Raw genomic sequence first — 21,577 nt, forward strand, 5'->3', positions numbered from 1 at the left:
ATAGTATCCAGTGTGTATTACTGTGATTATAGTATCCAGTATGTGTGTATTACTGTGATTATAGTATCCAGTGTGTATTACTGTGATTATAGTATCCAGTGTGTATTACTGTGATTATAGTATCCAGTATGTGTGTATTACTGTGATTATAGTATCCAGTGTGTATTACTGTGATTATAGTATCCAGTATGTATTACTGTGGTTATAGTATCCAGTATGTATTACTGTGATTATAGTATCCAGTATATGTGTATTACTGTGGTTATAGTATCCAGTATGTATTACTGTGATTATAGTATCCAGTATGTATTACTGTGATTATAGTATCCAGTATGTATTACTGTGATTATAGTATCCAGTATGTATTACTGTGATTATAGTATCCAGTGTGTATTACTGTGATTATAGTATCCAGTATGTATTACTGTGATTATAGTATCCAGTATGTATTACTGTGATTATAGTATCCAGTATGTGTGTATTACTGTGGTTATAGTATCCAGTGTGTATTACTGTGGTTATAGTATCCAGTGTGTATTACTGTGGTTATAGTATCCAGTATGTATTACTGTGATTATAGTATCCAGTATGTATTACTGTGATTATAGTATCCAGTATGTGTGTATTACTGTGATTATAGTATCCAGTATGTATTACTGTGATTATAGTATCCAGTATGTATTACTGTGATTATAGTATCCAGTATGTGTGTATTACTGTGATTATAGTATCCAGTGTGTATTACTGTGGTTATAGTATCCAGTATGTATTACCGTGGTTATAGTATCCAGTATGTGTGTATTACTGTGATTATAGTATCCAGTATGTGTGTATTACTGTGATTACAGTATCCAGTATGTGTGTATTACTGTGATTATAGTATCCAGTATGTATTACTGTGATTATAGTATCCAGTATGTATTACTGTGATTATAGTATCCAGTGTGTATTACTGTGATTATAGTATCCAGTATGTATTACTGCGGTTATAGTATCCAGTATGTATTACTGTGATTATAGTATCCAGTATGTATTACTGTGATTATAGTATCCAGTATGTATTACTGTGGTTATAATATCCAGTATGTGTGTATTACTGTGATTATAGTATCCAGTATGTATTACTGTGATTATAGTATCCAGTGTGTATTACTGTGATTATAGTATCCAGTGTGTATTACTGTGATTATAGTATCCAGTGTGTATTACTGTGATTATAGTATCCAGTGTGTATTACTGTGATTATAGTATCCAGTGTGTATTACTGTGATTATAGTATCCAGTGTGTATTACTGTGATTATAGTATCCAGTATGTATTACTGTGATTATAGTATCCAGTGTGTATTACTGTGGTTATAGTATCCAGTATGTATTACTGTGATTATAGTATCCAGCTGGTATAACTGTGATTATAGTATCCAGTGTGTATTACTGTGATTATAGTATCCAGTTTGTATTACTGTGATTATAGTATCCAGTATGTGTGTATTACTGTGATTATAGTATCCAGTGTGTATTACTGTGATTATAGTATCCAGTGTGTATTACTGTGATTATAGTATCCAGTGTGTATTACTGTGATTATAGTATCCAGTATGTGTGTATTACTGTGATTATAGTATCCAGTGTGTATTACTGTGGTTATAGTATCCAGTATGTATTACTGTGATTATAGTATCCAGTGTGTATTACTGTGGTTATAGTATCCAATGTGTATTACTGTCGTTATAGTATCCAGTATGTATTACTGTGATTATATTATCCAGTATGTATTACTGTGGTTATAGTATCCAGTATGTATTACTGTGATTATAGTATCCAGTATGTATTACTGTGGTTATAGTATCCAGTATGTGTGTATTACTGTGGTTATAGTATCCAGTATGTATTACTGTGGTTATAGTATCCAGTATGTATTACTGTGGTTATAGTATCCAGTGTGTATTACTGTGATTATAGTATCCAGTATGTATTACTGTGATTATAGTATCCAGTATGTATTACTGTGATTATAGTATCCAGTATGTATTACTGTGATTATAGTATCCAGTATATGTCTATTACTGTGATTATAGTATCCAGTATGTGTGTATTACTGTGATTATAGTATCCAGTGTGTATTACTGTGATTATACATTTACATTTACATTTAAGTCATTTAGCAGACGCTCTTATCCAGAGCGACTTACAAATTGGTGCATACACCTTATGACATCCAGTGGAACAGCCACTTTACAATAGTGCATCTAAATATTTTTAGGGGGGGGGAAGGGTGAGAAGGATTACTTACCCTATCCTAGGTATTCCTTGAAGAGGTGGGGTTTCAGGTGTCTCCGGAAGGTGGTGATTGACTCCGCTGTCCTGGCGTCGTGAGGGAGTTTGTTCCACCATTGGGGGGCCAGAGCAGCGAACAGTTTTGACTGGGCTGAGCGGGAACTGTACTTCCTCAGTGGTAGGGAGGCGAGCAGGCCAGAGGTGGATGAACGCAGTGCCCTTGTTTGGGTGTAGGGCCTGATCAGAGCCTGGAGGTACTGAGGTGCCGTTCCCCTCACAGCTCCGTAGGCAAGCACCATGGTCTTGTAGCGGATGCGAGCTTCAACTGGAAGCCAGTGGAGAGAGCGGAGGAGCGGGGTGACGTGAGAGAACTTGGGAAGGTTGAACACCAGACGGGCTGCGGCGTTCTGGATGAGTTGTAGGGGTTTAATGGCACAGGCAGGGAGCCCAGCCAACAGCGTAGTTGCAGTAATCAAGACGGGAGATGACAAGTGCCTGGATTAGGACCTGCGCCGCTTCCTGTGTGAGGCAGGGTCGTACTCTGCGGATGTTGTAGAGCATGAACCTACAGGAACGGGACACCGCCTTGATGTTAGTTGAGAACGACAGGGTGTTGTCCAGGATCACGCCAAGGTTCTTAGCGCTCTGGGAGGAGGACACAATGGAGTTGTCAACCGTGATGGCGAGATCATGGAACGGGCAGTCCTTCCCCGGGAGGAAGAGGAGCTCCGTCTTGCTGAGGTTCAGCTTGAGGTGGTGATCCGTCATCCACACTGATATGTCTGCCAGACATGCAGAGATGCGATTCGCCACCTGGTCATCAGAAGGGGAAAGGAGAAGATTAATTGTGTGTCGTCTGCATAGCAATGATAGGAGAGACCATGTGAGGTTATGACAGAGCCAAGTGACTTGGTGTATAGCGAGAATAAGAGAGGGCCTAGAACAGAGCCCTGGGGACACCAGTGGTGAGAGCGCGTGGTGAGGAGACAGATTCTCGCCACGCCACCTGGTAGGAGCGACCTGTCAGGTAGGACGCAATCCAAGCGTGGGCCGCGCCGGAGATGCCCAACTCGGAGAGGGTGGAGAGGAGGATCTGATGGTTCACAGTATCGAAGGCAGCCGATAGGTCTAGAAGGATGAGAGCAGAGGAGAGAGAGTTAGCTTTAGCAGTGCGGAGCGCCTCCGTGATACAGAGAAGAGCAGTCTCAGTTGAATGACTAGTCTTGAAACCTGACTGATTTGGATCAAGAAGGTCATTCTGAGAGAGATAGCGGTAGAGCTGGCCAAGGACGGCACGCTCAAGAGTTTTGGAGAGAAAAGAGAGAAGGGATACTGGTCTGTAGTTGTTGACATCGGAGGGATCGAGTGTAGGTTTTTTCAGAAGGGGTGCAACTCTCGCTCTCTTGAAGACGGAAGGGACGTAGCCAGCGGTCAGGGATGAGTTGATGAGCGAGGTGAGGTAAGGGAGAAGGTCTCCGGAAATGGTCTGGAGAAGAGAGGAGGGGATAGGGTCAAGCGGGCAGGTTGTTGGGCGGCCGGCCGTCACAAGACGCGAGATTTCATCTGGAGAGAGAGGGGAGAAAGAGGTCAGAGCATAGGGTAGGGCAGTGTGAGCAGAACCAGCGGTGTCGTTTGACTTAGCAAACGAGGATCGGATGTCGTCGACCTTCTTTTCAAAATGGTTGACGAAGTCATCTGCAGAGAGGGAGGAGGGGGGAAGATTCAGGAGGGAGGAGAAGGTGGCAAAGAGCTTCCTAGGGTTAGAGGCAGATGCTTGGAATTTAGAATGGTAGAAAGTGGCTTTAGCAGCAGAGACAGAGGAGGAAAATGTAGAGAGGAGGGAGTGAAAGGATGCCAGGTCCGCAGGAGGCGACTGTGATTTTCCTCCATTTCCGCTCGGCTGCCCGGAGCCCTGTTCTGTGAGCTCGCAATGAGTCGTCGAGCCACGGAGCGGGAGGGGAGGACCGAGCCGGCCTGGAGGATAGGGGACATAGAGAGTCAAAGGATGCAGAAAGGGAGGAGAGGAGGGTTGAGGAGGCAGAATCAGGAGATAGGTTGGAGAAGGTTTGAGCAGAGGGAAGAGATGATAGGATGGAAGAGGAGAGAGTAGCGGGGGAGAGAGAGCGAAGGTTGGGACGGCGCGATACCATCCGAGTAGGGGCAGTGTGGGAAGTGTTGGATGAGAGCGAGAGGGAAAAGGATACAAGGTAGTGGTCGGAGACTTGGAGGGAGTTGCAATGAGGTTAGTGGAAGAACAGCATCTAGTAAAGATGAGGTCAAGCGTATTGCCTGCCTTGTGAGTAGGGGGGAAGGTGAGAGGGTGAGGTCAAAAGAGGAGAGGAGTGGAAAGAAGGAGGCAGAGAGGAATGAGTCAAAGGTAGACGTGGGGAGGTTAAAGTCGATGAGGTGAGCCGTCCTCAGGAAAGGAGCTTATCAAGGCATCAAGCTCATTGATGAACTCTCCAAGGGAACCTGGAGGGCGATAAATGATAAGGATGTTAAGCTTGAAAGGGCTGGTAACTGTGACAGCATGGAATTCAAAGGAGGCGATAGACAGATGGGTAAGGGGAGAAAGAGAGAAAGACCACTTGGGAGAGATGAGGATCCCGGTGCCACCACCCCGCTGACCAGAAGCTCTCGGGGTGTGCGAGAACACGTGGGCGGACGAGGAGAGAGCAGTAGGAGTAGCAGTGTTATCTGTGGTGATCCATGTTTCCGTCAGTGCCAAGAAGTCGAGGGACTGGAGGGAGGCATAGGCTGAGATGAACTCTGCCTTGTTGGCCACAGATCGGCAGTTCCAGAGGCTACCGGAGACCTGGAACTCCACGTGGGTCGTACGCGCTGGGACCACCAGATTAGGGTGGCCGCGGCCACGCGGTGTGGAGCGTTTGTATGGTCTGTGCAGAGATAACTGGAGAGAACAGGGATAGACAGACACATAGTTGACAGGCTACAGAAGAGGCTACGCTAATGCAAGGAGATTGGAATGACAAGTGGACTACACGTCTCGAATGTTCAGAAAGTTAAGCTTACATAGCAAGAATCTTATTGACTAAAATGATTAAAATGATACAGTACTGCTGAAGTAGGCTAGCTGGCAGTAGCTGCGTTGTTGACACTACACTAATCAAGTCGTTCCGTTGAGTGTAATAGTTTCTACAGTGCTACTATTCGGGGCTAGCTGGCTAGCTAGCAGTGTTGTTTACGTTACGTTGCGTTAAAGAACGACAATAGCTGGCTAGCTAACCTAGAAAATCGCTCTAGACTACACAATTATCTTTGAAACAAAGACGGCTATGTAGCTAGCTATGTAGCTAGCTACGATCAAACAAATCAAACCGTTGTACTGTAATGAAATGAAATGAAAATGTGATACTACCTGTGACTGCGACCGGGTTGTTGAATTCGATTCAGTAGACGTTGGCTAGCTGTTAGCTGTTAGCTGTTGGCTAGCTAGCAGAGTCTCCTACGTTAAGGACGACAAATAGCTGGCTAGCGAACCTCGGTAAATTAAGATAATCACTCCAAGACTACACACTCTAAACTACACAATTATCTTGGAAACAAAGACAGCTATGTAGCTAGCTAACACTAAACTAATCAAGTCGTTCAGTTGAGTGAATAGCACTACAGTGATGCTAATCTGTGGGCGTTTGCTAGCGTTTGCTAGCTGCTGGGCGAATAGCAGTGAAGGCTACGTTAGGGCGACGAAATACGATAATTATGCAATTATCTCTGATACAAGGACGGCTATGTAGCTAGCTTAGAAGAAATTGCTAAGATTAGACAAATCAACCGCTGTACTATAATGAAATGTAATGAAAAAGTTATACTACCTGCGGAGCGAAGTGCGATGCGACCGCTCGCTCCAACCCGGAAGTAGTCGGATCCATTATAGTATCCAGTATGTGTGTATTACTGTGATTATATTATCCAGTATGTATTACTGTGATTATAGTATCCAGTATGTGTGTATTACTGTGATTATAGTATCCAGTGTGTATTACTGTGGTTATAGTATCCAGTGTGTATTACTGTGATTATAGTATCCAGTGTGTATTACTGTGATTATAGTATCCAGTGTGTATTACTGTGATTATAGTATCCAGTATATGTGTATTACTGTGGTTATAGTATCCAGTATGTATTACTGTGGTTATAGTATCCAGTGTGTATTACTGTGATTATAGTATCCAGTATGTATTACTGTGATTATAGTATCCAGTGTGTATTACTGTGATTATAGTATCCAGTATGTATTACTGTGATTATAGTATCCAGCTGGTATAACTGTGATTATAGTATCCAGTATGTATTACTGTGGTTATAGTATCCAGTGTGTATTACTGTGATTATAGTATCCAGCTGGTATAACTGTGATTATAGTATCCAGTATGTGTGTATTACTGTGATTATAGTATCCAGTGTGTATTACTGTGATTATAGTATCCAGTGTGTATTACTGTGATTATAGTATCCAGTATGTGTGTATTACTGTGATTATAGTATCCAGTGTGTATTACTGTGATTATAGTATCCAGTGTGTATTACTGTGATTATAGTATCCAGCTGGTATAACTGTGATTATAGTATCCAGTGTGTATTACTGTGATTATAGTATCCAGCTGGTATAACTGTGATTATAGTATCCAGTGTGTATTACTGTGATTATAGTATCCAGTATGTATTACTGTGGTTATAGTATCCAGTATGTATTACTGTGGTTATAGTATCCAGTGTGTATTACTGTGATTATAGTATCCAGTATGTATTACTGTGATTATAGTATCCAGTATGTGTGTATTACTGTGATTATAGTATCCAGTGTGTATTACTGTGATTATAGTATCCAGCTGGTATAACTGTGATTATAGTATCCAGTTTGTATTACTGTGATTATAGTATCCAGTGTGTATTACTGTGATTATAGTATCCAGCTGGTATAACTGTGATTATAGTATCCAGTATGTGTGTATTACTGTGATTATAGTATCCAGTTTGTATTACTGTGATTATAGTATCCAGTGTGTATTACTGTGATTATAGTATCCAGTATGTGTGTATTACTGTGATTATAGTATCCAGTGTGTATTACTGTGATTATAGTATCCAGTGTGTATTACTGTGGTTATAGTATCCAGCTGGTATAACTGTGATTATAGTATCCAGTGTGTATTACTGTGATTATAGTATCCAGTATGTATTACTGTGATTATAGTATCCAGTGTGTATTACTGTGATTATAGTATCCAGTATGTATTACTGTGATTATAGTATCCAGTATGTATTACTGTGATTATAGTATCCAGTTTGTATTACTGTGATTATAGTATCCAGTGTGTATTACTGTGATTATAGTATCCAGCTGGTATAACTGTGATTATAGTATCCAGCTGGTATAACTGTGATTATAGTATCCAGTGTGTATTACTGTGATTATAGTATCCAGTATGTATTACTGTGATTATAGTATCCAGTGTGTATTACTGTGATTATAGTATCCAGTATGTGTGTATTACTGTGATTATAGTATCCAGTTTGTATTACTGTGATTATAGTATCCAGTGTGTATTACTGTGGTTATAGTATCCAGTGTGTATTACTGTGATTATAGTATCCAGCTGGTATAACTGTGATTATAGTATCCAGTGTGTATTACTGTGATTATAGTATCCAGCTGGTATAACTGTGATTATAGTATCCAGTGTGTATTACTGTGATTATAGTATCCAGTATGTATTACTGTGATTATAGTATCCAGTATGTGTGTATTACTGTGATTATAGTATCCAGTATGTATTACTGTGATTATAGTATCCAGTATGTGTGTATTACTGTGATTATAGTATCCAGTGTGTATTACTGTGATTATAGTATCCAGTATGTATTACTGTGATTATAGTATCCAGTGTGTATTACTGTGGTTATAGTATCCAGTGTGTATTACTGTGATTATAGTATCCAGTATGTATTACTGTGATTATAGTATCCAGTATGTATTACTGTGGTTATAGTATCCAGTGTGTATTACTGTGGTTATAGTATCCAGTATGTATTACTGTGATTATAGTATCCAGTGTGTATTACTGTGGTTATAGTATCCAGTATGTGTGTATTACTGTGATTATAGTATCCAGTATGTATTACTGTGGTTATAGTATCCAGTGTGTATTACTGTGATTATAGTATCCAGTGTGTATTACTGTGGTTATAGTATCCAGTATGTATTACTGTGATTATAGTATCCAGTGTGTATTACTGTGATTATAGTATCCAGTATGTATTACTGTGATTATAGTATCCAGTGTGTATTACTGTGATTATAGTATCCAGTGTGTATTACTGTGATTATAGTATCCAGTATGTATTACTGTGATTATAGTATCCAGTGTGTATTACTGTGATTATAGTATCCAGTGTGTATTACTGTGATTATAGTATCCAGTATGTATTACTGTGGTTATAGTATCCAGTATGTATTACTGTGGTTATAGTATCCAGTATGTATTACTGTGGTTATAGTATCCAGTGTGTATTACTGTGATTATAGTATCCAGTGTGTATTACTGTGGTTATAGTATCCAGTGTGTATGTATAATTTCATCAATAAGACCTGAGAGGGTTTGGTATATGGCCAGTATAGAGTGTCTGCATACAGCCCTTAGCCGTGGTATATTGGCCATGGTATATTGGCCGTATACAACAAACCCCTGAGGTGCCTTATTGCTATTATAAACTGGTTTCACCACATAATTAGAGCTGTATAAAATACATGTTTTGTTATATCCGTTTTACCCGTCGTATATGATCTAATATACCACGGCTGTCAGCCAATCAGCATTCAGGGCTCGAACCACCCAGTTTATAATGTGAATTATAGTGTCTCGAAGTAAAAGGCAGGCATTGGAACAGCAGCACAGCTGGAGGATTCCATTTGTTTGTTTATGTCTGGCTCGCTGTCTGAGTACTACATTCATGCACGCACACACACAGCCTGCTGTTCTGGGCACGAGGTCCCTGCCTCTCAGGAACGCTGGGAGAGAAAACCTGGTGGATTGGAGAGCAGATTCCTGCCGTTGGGTCGCCCATACTGAGGACACTGACCGCTATCCCCTTCCTGGGAGTCTGGGGATTAGCCCTGGTCCCCTCTGGCATTATGGCACACGCAAACACACAGCTCTAATTGTCTCCTCATAGCTTTATGATAGTGTTGGTTTGGATGTGAGGGTTTGGATGGGTTTCTCTGTGGTGATGTTTTTTCAGAAATGTGCCTGTCCCCTCAAGCGAACGTTCCACCATTTTAGTTGTTACTAACAGATGGATGACAGACTCTCTGTGACCTCAAACACAGTCCTAGTCACGAATATAAACGTAGGATATTTTTTGACCGTTTCATCTAGTAGTTATGGTATGATGTTGAGGATGTTGAGAAGTTGATGTTGAGTGTTTAACTGACGTTGTTTTGTATTTATTTGTTATTGTACCAGGTAAGTTGACCGAAAACACGTTCTCATTTACAGCAACGACCTGGGGAATAGTTACAGGGGAGAGGAGGGGGATTAATGAGCCCATTGTAAACTGGGGATTATTAGGTGACCGTGATGGTTTGACGGCCAGATTGGGAATGTAGTCAGGACACCAGGGTTAACACCCTTACTCTTAGTGCTATGGGATCTGTAATGACCTCAGAGAATCAGGACACCAGGGTTAACACCCCTACTCTTAGTGCTATGGGATCTGTAATGACCTCAGAGAGTCAGGACACCAGGGTTAACACCCCTACTCTTAGTGCTATGGGATCTGTAATGACCTCAGAGAGTCAGGACACCAGGGTTAACACCCCTACTCTTAGTGCTATGGGATCTGTAATGACCTCAGAGAGTCAGGACACCAGGGTTAACACCCCTACTCTTAGTGCTATGGGATCTGTAATGACCTCAGAGAGTCAGGACACACGTTTAACATCCCATCCGAAAGATCACTGCCCTGGGGCATTGGGATATTTTTAAGATCAGAGGAAAGAGTGCCTCCTACTGGCCCTCCAACACCACTTCCAGCAGCATCTGGTCTCCCATCCAGGGACCAACCAGGACCAACCTTGTTTAGCTTCAGAGGCAAGCCATCAGTGGTATGCAGGGTGGTATGCTGCTGGCTCAATTCATGTTGTGTTGTATTGATGTTGTATTGATGTTGTGTTGATGTTGTGCTGTATTGATGTTGTGTGATGTTGATGTTGTGTGATGTTGATGTTGTGTGATGTTGATGTTGTGTTGATGGTGTGTTGATGTTGTATTGACGTTGTGTTGATGTTGTGTTGATGTTGTGTTGATGTTGTATTGATGTTGTGTTGATGTTGATGTTGTGTTGATGTTGATGTTGTGTTGATGTTGTGTTGATGTTGATGTTGTATTGACGTTGTGTTGATGTTGTGTTGATGTTGTATTGACGTTGTGTTGATGTTGTGTTGATGTTGTGTTGATGTTGTATTGATGTTGTGTTGATGTTGTGTTGATGTTGTATTGATGTTGTATTGATGTTGTGTTGATGTTGTGTTGATGTTGTATTGATGTTGTATTGATGTTGTATTGATGTTGTGTTGATGTTGTATTGATGTTGTGTTGATGTTGTCTTGATGTTGTATTGATGTTGTGTTGATGTTGTATTGATGTTGTATTGATGTTGTATTGATGTTGTGTTGATGTTGTGTTGATGTTGTGTTGATGTTGTGTTGATGTTGTATTGATGTTGTATTGATGTTGTGTTGATGTTGTGTTGATGTTGTATTGATGTTGTATTGATGTTGTGTTGATGTTGTATTGATGTTGTGTTGATGTTGTGCTGTATTGATGTTGTGCTGTATTGATGTTGTGTGATGTTGATGTTGTGTGATGTTGATGTTGTGTTGATGGTGTGTTGATGTTGTATTGACGTTGTGTTGATGTTGTGTTGATGTTGTGTTGATGTTGTATTGACGTTGTGTTGATGTTGTATTGATGGTGTGTTGATGTTGTATTGATGGTGTGTTGATGTTGTATTGATGTTGTGTTGATGTTGTGTTGATGTTGTGTTGATGTTGTATTGATGTTGTATTGATGTTGTGTTGATGTTGTATTGATGTTGTATTGACATTGTGTTGATGTTGTATTGACGTTGTGTTGATGTTGTATTGATGTTGTGTTGATGTTGTATTGATGTTGTCTTGATGTTGTCTTGATGTTGTGCTGTTTTGATGTTGACAGTGAGAGGATGACTAAGATGGAGGACTACAGACAGGAGCAGGGCTTCAAGGTAATAAAAGAGTACCTTGTTGTTCCAATTGTCTTAGACAACCTTGTCTCCCTCCCTCCCTCCAGCACCACACAATGACCTCAGCAGAGATACAAAGTTCCATGTTTAAATAAAGACATTCTAACCCACTCCAAGTCAGAGGAGGTGATGATATTATTATGATGACCAGTCCAGTCTCTCTCACACCAAGCCCTCTGTGCAGTGAAGACACGGCACGCTCTCACACCCCCACGGCTGAAATGTGTGTTGTGTTTGTTGTATTGGTCTTATCCCCTGCGCCAGTCTGGTGGAGGGGGTTAAGGAGGGTTTAGTGAGGTTTCAGCCTCAGCACGCCGGTATTAAGAGGAATGGCTTCTGATTCAGAAAAAATTACACTGCTCTCCCTCCAGTTTCCTGCCCCTCACACGGACGCTCACCCAGAGAGAAGAAAGTGGTCTCTCTCGCACACATTTTCACACACACTTGCTCTCACACACACACACACACACACACACACACACACACACACACACACACACACACACACACACACACACACACACACACACACACACACACACACATGTTCCTCACACGGACATGTACCCAGAGAGAAGGAAGTGGTCACACAAAGTCACTCACACACATGCACCTTGTACCCCTGTACCCCAGCCCATGTACCCCTTCCCCTGTACCCCTGCCTCTGTGCCCCGGTACCCCTGCCCCTGTACCCCAGCCCATGTACCCCTTCCCCTATACCCCTGCCCTGTACCCCTGCCCCTGTACCAGTGCCACTATACCCCTGCCCCTGTACCCCTGCCTCTATACCCCTGCCCCTGTACCCCTGCCCCTATACCCCTATACCCCTGCCTCTATACCCCTGCCCCTATACCCCTATACCCCTGCCTCTATACCCCTGTCCCTGTACCCCTGCCTCTATACTCCTGCCCCTGTACCTCTGCCTCTATACCCCTGCCCCTGTACCCCTGCCCCTGTACCCCTGCCTCTATACCCCTGCCCCTATACCCCTGTACCCCTGCCCATGTACACCTGTCCATGTACCCCTGCCCCTGTACCCCTGCCTCTATACCCCTGCCCCTATACCCCTGTACCCCTGCCCATGTACACCTGCCCATGTACCCAGAGAGAAATAAACAATCTGTTATTCTTACACGTACTGTGCTGTACATACACATACATACCGCAAGTGTGTACATACTGTATGCATTTGCAAACAGACACACTCACACTCACACTCACTCACACGGACACTCGCCCCAACCCCAGTACCCTCAGTCCTCTCATATGGGGGCCTTGGCCAAGCCTGACAAAATAATACACTACATACCACCAGCCTCCATCACAGCCTAAACTGTTCATTTTTTTATATCCCCAACAATTCAATATTTCACTTCCCACCTCTGATGAGAACGGCCCGCCTGGGTCAAAACACTCAATGTAGCACGAGCTGTGACTATCTTTTTTCAGCATGAGCTGTCTCAATTGTCTCCTCAAATAATGAAACAACTGTAAGAATTGCCAAATCAGAGTAGAGGAATGAATGGAGAGGAGGCGAGGGTAATAAAGGAGGCGAGGGTAAGAGAGGAGGCGAGGGAAAGAGAGGAGGCGAGGGTAAGAGAGGAGGCGAGGGAAAGAGAGGAGGCGAGGGAAAGAGAGGAGGCGAGGGTAAGAGAGGAGGCGAGGGTAAGAGAGGAGGCGAGGGAAAGAGAGGAGGCGAGGGAAAGAGAGGAGGCGAGGGTAAGAGAGGAGGCGAGGGAAAGAGAGGAGGCGAGGGAAAGAGAGGAGGCGAGGGAAAGAGAGGAGCCGAGGGAAAGAGAGGACGCGAGGGAAAGAGAGGAGGCGAGGGAAAGAGAGGAGGCGAGGGAAAGAGAGGAGGCGAGGGAAAGAGAGGAGGCGAGGGAAAGAGAGGAGGCGAGGGAAAGAGAGGAGGCGAGGGAAAGAGAGGAGGCGAGGGAAAGAGAGGAGCGAGGGGAAAGAGAGGACGAGGGAAAGAGAGGAGGCGAGGGGAAGAGAGGAGGCGAGGGAGGCGAGGAAGAGGGAAAGAGGAGGCGAGGGAAAGATGAACTTTTTCTCCACTTTGGTGTCGAGGGGAAGAGGGCCCTACCTGTTTAGGGAGAAGTTTAGAGCCCTACCTGGAGGCGAGGGAAAGAGAGGAGGTGAGGGAAAGAGAGGAGGCGAGGGGAAAGAGAGGAGGTGAGGGAAAGAGCCCTAGGAGGCGCCCTACCTGGGAAAGAGACCTGGAGGCGAGAGCCCTACCTGGGAAAGAGAGGAGGCGAGGGAAAGAGAGGAGCGAGGGGAAAGAGAGGAGGCTTGTTTAGAGGGTAAGAGAGGAGGCGAGGGAAAGAGAGGAGGCGAGGGAAAGAGAGGAGGGGGCAGAAAGAAAGTAGATGAACTTTTTCTCCACTTTGGTGTCCACCACTGAGCTATTTCTCTGAGCAATTTCACTCTAAGATGACTATAGAGCCCTACCTGTTTAGAGCCCTACCTGTTTAGAGCCCTACCTGTTTAGAGCCCTACCTGTTTAGAGCCCTACCTGTTTAGAGCCCTACCTGTTTAGAGCCATACCTGTTTAGAGCCCTACCTGCTATCAGTGGATAGGGTGTGTGGTCCCTACCTGTATAGAGGTGTGTGGTCCAACCTGTTTAGAGCCCTAGTCTGCTGTATAGAGCCCAACCTGTTTAGTGGAGTGGCCCTACCTGTTTAGAGCCCTACCTGTTTAGAGCCCTACCTGTTTAGAGCCCTAGTCTGCTATTCAGTGGAGTGGCTGTGTGGCCCTACCTGTATAGGGTGTGTGGAGCCCATACCTGTTTAGAGCCCTACCTGTATAGAGCCCTACCTGTTTAGAGCCCTACCTGTTTAGAGCCCTACCTGTATCGAGCCCTACCTGTATAGAGCCCAACCTGTTTAGAGCCCTACTGCTATTCAGTGGATAGGGTGTGTGGTCCCTAGTCTGCTTTCAGGGTGTGTGGCCCCACCTGTGGATGGCTGTGTGGAGCCCTACCTGTATAGTGGCCCTACCTGTTTAGAGCCCCACCTGCTATTCAGTGGAACCCTACCTCAGTATAGGGTGTGTGGAGTCCCCACCTGCTATTTTAGAGCCCATTCTTGTTTCACTAGTCCCTACCTGTATAGAGCCCCACCTGTTTAGAGCCCCGCCTGTGCTGAGCCCCACCTGTTTAGAGCCCCACCTGTATAGAGCCCTACCTGTTTAGAGGGTGATGGTCACTAGTCTGCTATTCAGTGGATAGGGTGTGTGGTCACTAGTCTGCTATTCAGTGGATAGGGTGTGTGGTCACTAGTCTGCTATTCAGTGGATAGGGTGTGTGATCACTAGTCTGCTATTCAGTGGATAGGGTGTGTGGTCACTAGTCTGCTATTCAGTGGAGTGGCTGTGTGGTCACTAGTCTGCTATTCAGTGGATAGGGTGTGTGGTCACTAGTCTGCTATTCAGTGGATAGGGTGTGTGGTCACTAGTCTGCTATTCAGTGGATAGGGTGTGTGGTCACTAGTCTGCTATTCAGTGGATAGGGTGTGTGGTCACTAGTCTGCTATTCAGTGGAGTGGCTGTGTGGTCACTAGTCTGCTATTCAGTGGAGTGGCTGTGTGGTCACTAGTCTGCTATTCAGTGGAGTGGCTGTGTGGTCACTAGTCTGCTATTCAGTGGATAGGGTGTGTGGTCACTAGTCTGCTATTCAGTGGATAGGGTGTGTGGTCACTAGTCTGCTATTCAGTGGATAGGGTGTGTGGTCACTAGTCTGCTATTCAGTGGATAGGGTGTGTGGTCACTAGTCTGCTATTCAGTGGAGTGGCTGTGTGGTCACTAGTCTGCTATTCAGTGGAGTGGCTGTGTGGTCACTAGTCTGCTATTCAGTGGAGTGGCTGTGTGGTCACTAGTCTGCTATTCAGTGGATAGGGTGTGTGGTCACTAGTCTGCTATTCAGTGGAGTGGCTGTGTGGTCACTAGTCTGCTATTCAGTGGAGTGGCTGTGTGGTCACTAGCCTGCTATTCAGTGGATAGGGTGTGTGGTCACTAGTCTGCTATTCAGTGGATAGGGTGTGTGGTCACAAGTCTGCTATTCAGTGGATAGGGTGTGTGGTCACAAGTCTGCTATTCAGTGGATAGGGTGTGTGGTCACAAGTCTGCTATTCAGTGGATAGGGTGTGTGGTCACAAGTCTGCTATTCAGTGGAGTGGCTGTGTGGTCACTAGCCTGCTATTCAGTGGATAGGGTGTGTGGTCACTAGTCTGCTATTCAGTGGATAGGGTGTGTGGTCACAAGTCTGCTATTCAGTGGATAGGGTGTGTGGTCACAAGTCTGCTATTCAGTGGATAGGGTGTGTGGTCACAAGTCCGCTATTCAGTGGAGTGGCTGTGTGGTCACTAGTCTGCTATTCAGTGGATAGGGTGTGTGGTCACAAGTCTGCTATTCAGTGGATAGGGTGTGTGGTCACAAGTCTGCTATTCAGTGGATAGGGTGTGTGGTCACAAGTCCGCTATTCAGTGGAGTGGCTGTGTGGTCACTAGTCTGCTATTCAGTGGATAGGGTGTGTGGTCACAAGTCTGCTATTCAGTGGAGTGGCTGTGTGGTCACTAGTCTGCTATTCAGTGGATAGGGTGTGTGGTCACAAGTCTGCTATTCAGTGGATAGGGTGTGTGGTCACAAGTCTGCTATTCAGTGGATAGGGTGTGTGGTCACAAGTCTGCTATTCAGTGGATAGGGTGTGTGGTCACAAGTCTGCTATTCAGTGGATAGGGTGTGTGGTCACAAGTCTGCTATTCAGTGGATAGGGTGTGTGGTCACAAGTCTGCTATTCAGTGGATAGGGTGTGTGGTCACAAGTCTGCTATTCAGTGGATAGGGTGTGTGGTCACAAGTCTGCTATTCAGTGGATAGGGTGTGTGGTCACAAGTCTGCTATTCAGTGGATAGGCTGTGTGGTCACAAGTCTGCTATTCAGTGGATAGGGTGTGTGGTCACAAGTCTGCTATTCAGTGGATAGGGTGTGTGGTCACAAGTCTGCTATTCAGTGGATAGGGTGTGTGGTCACAAGTCTGCTATTCAGTGGATAGGGTGTGTGGTCACAAGTCTGCTATTCAGTGGATAGGGTGTGTGGTCAGAAGTCTGCTATTCAGTGGATAGGGTGTGTGGTCACAAGTCTGGGTTTAAGGGTCTCCTTTTTCAAGCTTAAAAGGGATAAACATTCACATGCAACACCATGGGCCAGAAAATGTTGAAAACAGCACGATTTAATGAGTTGTTTACATCTTAGTTAATTTACCGTACAAACCATGTTAATTAATTTTTATATATCTGGTTCCCTGTTAGAAAGGGGCAACTCTTTTGACGCACCACTGGCGAGCGCAGTAGTTATGACGTCAGCTCGAGGACAGGCAATAAGACAGCTGGCCGTTCAACACCGGGAAAGATACCTTAATAGAAAATTACTCAAGTAAAAGTGAAAGTCACCCAGTAAAATACTACTTGAGTAAAAGTCTAAAAGTATTTGGCTTAAAATATACTTAAATATCAAAATCAAATGTAATAATTAAATATTGTAAGAGCTTTCATTGTCTGCTTATATGCCCCTTTATTTATCCTACGGTTCTGACTTGGTGTGCAGGGAGAACACTGTAAGAACGTCCCATGTTTTGAATTCTGTCGCTGTACATTTCAAAAGTGCTGAACACATAGTTATATGTCCACGCTCGCTCATTGTCATTGTCTTAATCAAAATTACGGTTTGCCTCCTATACGCTCTTCGTCCCCTTATGCCATAGTTTGTACATCTCAATTGACAGTAGATACCACATTTGTTTAGGCAAGTCAGCCCTATCAGCTATGTTTTTAGAAAAGGCAGTAAATGAGAATGAATTAACTGTTTCGCTGCCAAACAAGGCTCCGCTGATAACCAGGTGTAGCGGTGGTAAGGATTCACTCCATGGTGCTGAAAAGAAAGGCTCTGCTGTTAACCAGGTGTAGCGGTGGTAAGGATTCACTCCATGGTGCTGAAAAGAAAGGTTCTGCTGTTGGAACAGCTTAATGTAGGACCTAACAGTTTGTGGGCACTGTTTATCACCATTATAGTGCAATTAGTGTATTGTTTAGTGTTGTGTTGAGACAGTAGTGATCTCAACAGACAGTAGTGGTCTCAACAGACAGTAGTGGTCTCAACAGACAGTAGTGATCTCAACAGACAGTAGTGATCTCAACAGACAGTAGTGATCTCAACAGACAGTAGTGGTCTCAACAGACAGTAGTGGTCTCAACAGACAGTAGTGGTCTCAACAGACAGTAGTGGTCTCAACAGACAGTAGTGATCTCAACAGACAGTAGTGATCTCAACAGACAGTAGTGGTCTCAACAGACAGTAGTGGTCTCAACAGACAGTAGTGGTCTCAACAGACAGTAGTGGTCTCAACAGACAGTAGTGATCTCAACAGACAGTAGTGATCTCAACAGACAGTAGTGGTCTCAACAGACAGTAGTGGTCTCAACAGACAGTACAACAGACAGTAGTGGTCTCAACAGACAGTAGTGATCTCAACAGACAGTAGTGGTCTCAACAGACAGTAGTGTCTCAACAGTACTGGAGGAGGAGGGGGAGGAGCTGAAGAGGGAGGCAGGTCTAGAGCTGGTGGTTGACAGGGAGGCGGGTCTAGAGCTGGTGGTTGACAGGGAGGCGGGTCTAGAGCTGGTGGTTGACAGGGAGGCGGGTTTAGAGCTGGTGGTTGACAGGGAGGCGGGTCTAGAGCTGGTGGTTGACAGGGAGGCGGGTCTAGAGCTGGTGGTTGACAGGGAGGCGGGTCTAGAGCTGGTGGTTGACAGGGAGGCGGGTCTAGAGCTGGTGGTTGACAGGGAGGCGGGTCTAGAGCTGGTGGTTGACAGGGAGAAGAGGCGGGAGCTGCAACTGCAGTACCAGAGGGAAGGGGCAGCTACAGAGGAAGGTAACAGTAACAGAACGACAGAGATTGTTCCTGGCTTCTGTGTGTGTTGTGCCAATCTGCTGAAAGGAGCAGTCAATACCATTTAACTGGCGCTATTGTCTTGATTTCACAGTAACGCTACTGGCTTCCAATTCTACAACAGTTTAAAATCTCCTTTCTTTACCTCATAAATGTCTTCCCCAGCAAACCTATCCCTAGAAATAGTCACAAAACATTCCCAATGAATCACAGTAGTCCACTCCTGGAGACTGTCAGACAGAGAGAGACAGGGAAAATAGAACAGCGATGATGTGTCGGAAAGGGGGAGAAAACGAGGGAGAGATGGAAGGAGGGATAAACAGAGACACTCTGTCAGGCAGCTGTGTGTGTGTGAGTGAGTGTGTGTTGACACGCAGACGACTGTCTTGGGGGGGTCTGAGGCTGTAGTCACAACACCCCTGAGCTGTCTGAGTCTGGCACAGACACACACCTACTCCTCATCCTCAAATTGTACTCAAAGCACATCACACAGTTCCCAGGTCATCAAATCGATCATAATTTCTTCTTTCTCTCCGCTTTCCATTGCTTTTTTGCTGGCATCTGTCCTTTCTCAACCCTTTACCCTTGTCTTCATCTTCCTCTCCTTCCCTGAGCCACCACCTCTCAGACTACCCTCTCAACGCTCCCCTCCTCCCACCCTGTCCCTCCTCTCTCTCTCTCTCTCTCTCTCTCTCACACCGCTCCCCTCCTTCCACCCTGTCCCTCCTCTCTCTCTAAGCATAAATATGGGTTGTATTTACTCTTCACTCTCTCTCTCTCTGTCTCTGTCCCTGCAGCTCAGTTTCCACCTCTCTCTCTCTCTCTCTCTCTCTCTCTCTCTCACCCTGTCCCTCCTTCTCTCTCTCTCTCTCTCTCTCTCTCTCTCTCACCGCTCCCCTCCTCCCACCCTGTCCCTCCTCTCTCTCTCTCTCCTCTCTCTCTCTCTCTCTCTCTCTGTCCCTCCTCTCTCTCTCTCTCTCTCTCTCTCTCTCTCTCTCTCTCTCTCTCTCTCTCTCTCTCTCTCTCTCTCTCTCTCTCTCTCTCTCTCTCTCTCTCTCTCTCTCTCTCTCTCTCTCTCTCTCTCTCTCTCTCTCTCTCTCTCTCTCTCTCTCGCGCTCTCTCTCTGTCTCTCTCCCTCTCTCTCTCTCTCTCTCTCTATCTCTGTGAGGTAGATAATATATAAAGGGAATATATAAACTCTCTCTCTCTCTTTCTCTGTCTCTCTCTCACTGTCTCTCTCTCTCGCTCTTTCTGTCTCCCTGTCTCTCTCTCTCTCTCTCTCTCTCTCTCTCTCCCTCTCTCTCTCTCTCTGTCTGTCTCTCTGTCTCTGTGTGTGTATGGCCGGTGCAAGGATTTAAAGTGCCCTGAGGTGCCAATTTCACAGCTGACATACTGTCCTCCTCTATGCCACCCAGAGAACAGTTTTGTCTTCTATTTTTTCCTCATCTATTTCAAAATGGCCAGACGATATTTTTGTGTGCGTTTCTCCTTTCACTGGGGTTTTATCTCACATTAAGGTCCACCTCTCAGATCTGACCGTGAGATCAATACCTAAAGGACAGTCCAGCCCCCCGGCTGTTGTTAAATCTTTCTTCTCTCCTCCTTTTCTCATTCACCTCCTACTCCTGTCCGTCCAGGCTGTATAGATGTTGTATTGTTCTCTCTGTACTTGCTCTATTGTGGGTGTCTGTTCCAGTCATTGATAGATCATCAGAGAGATAATAGGCTCTTTGAGCATGATCTTGTGAGTTTACATGACCCTCTATGTTGCTAAGGCAACTGAAGAATGTAAGAATGTCAAGGCGACTTTGTTATTGAATAGCTGCCTTCATTTTCTGTTTGCACGCGCACGTACACACACATGCGCACGCACTCGCGTACACACACACACACACACACACACACACACACACACACACACACACACACACACACACACACACACACACACACACACACACACACACACGTTTTAGGCGGGAGGTGTTTGGGGGGGAGGTGTTCGGGGGGATGTGTTCGAGGTGAGGTGTTGAGTCTGGTGTGGAGGGTTCATGCACCTACCCTTTAGGCCTGGCTCGTGGCCTGGCTCGTGGCCTGGCTCGTGGCCTGGCTCGTGGCCTGGCTCGTGGCCTGGCTCGTGATTTGCGCGAGTGCACCCCTGTCTTATAAGTCCACCAGACCTCTCTGTCTCTCCCTCTCTCAATTCAATTCAATTTAGGGGCTTTATTGGCAAGGGAAATAGATCATTAACAAAAGTGAAATAAACAATAAAAAAGTACATTACATTCACAAACTTCAAAAAGAATTAAGACATTTGAAATGTCATATTATGTATATACACAGTGGTGTAATTATTTGAAAATAGTTAAAGTACAAAAGGGAAAATAAATAAACATAAATAAAAGTTGTATTTATAATGGTGTTTGTTCTCTTTTCTTGTGGCAACAGGTCACACATCTTGCTGCTGTAATGGCACTGTGGTACTTCACCCAGTAGACATGGGAGTTTATCAAAGTTGTCAGGTATTCTGCCACTGTGTAATCTCTGTTTAGAACCAAATAGCTTTCCAGTTTGCTCTGATTTCTTGTTAATTATTTCCAACGTGTATTTATTTATTTATTTCTCATGATTTGGGTCTAATTGTGTTGCTGTCCTGGGGCCCTGTGGGGTCTGTTTGTGTTTGTGAACAGAGCCCCAGGACCAGCTTACTAAGGGGACTTTCTCCAGGTTCTTCTCTCTGTAGGTGATGGCTTTGTTATGGAAGGTTTGGGAATCGCTTCCTTTTAGGTGGTTGTAGAATTTAACGTCTCTTTTCAGGATTTTGATAATAGCTGGTATTGGCCAAATTCTCCTCTGCATGCATTATTTGGTGTTTTACATTGTACACTGAGGATCTTTTTCCTGAATTCTGCATGCAGTCTCAATTTGGTCTTTGTCCATTTTATTTAGTGAAGTCAAATCAAATCAAATCAAATCCTGGTTTGGTTGGTTTGGAAGTCTTGGTTGGTTGGAGGTGTAATGAATACTAATGTAATGTAATGAATACTAATGTA

Source organism: Oncorhynchus keta, chromosome 1 (assembly GCF_023373465.1).
Source record: "Oncorhynchus keta strain PuntledgeMale-10-30-2019 chromosome 1, Oket_V2, whole genome shotgun sequence".
NCBI lineage: Eukaryota > Metazoa > Chordata > Actinopteri > Salmoniformes > Salmonidae > Oncorhynchus > Oncorhynchus keta.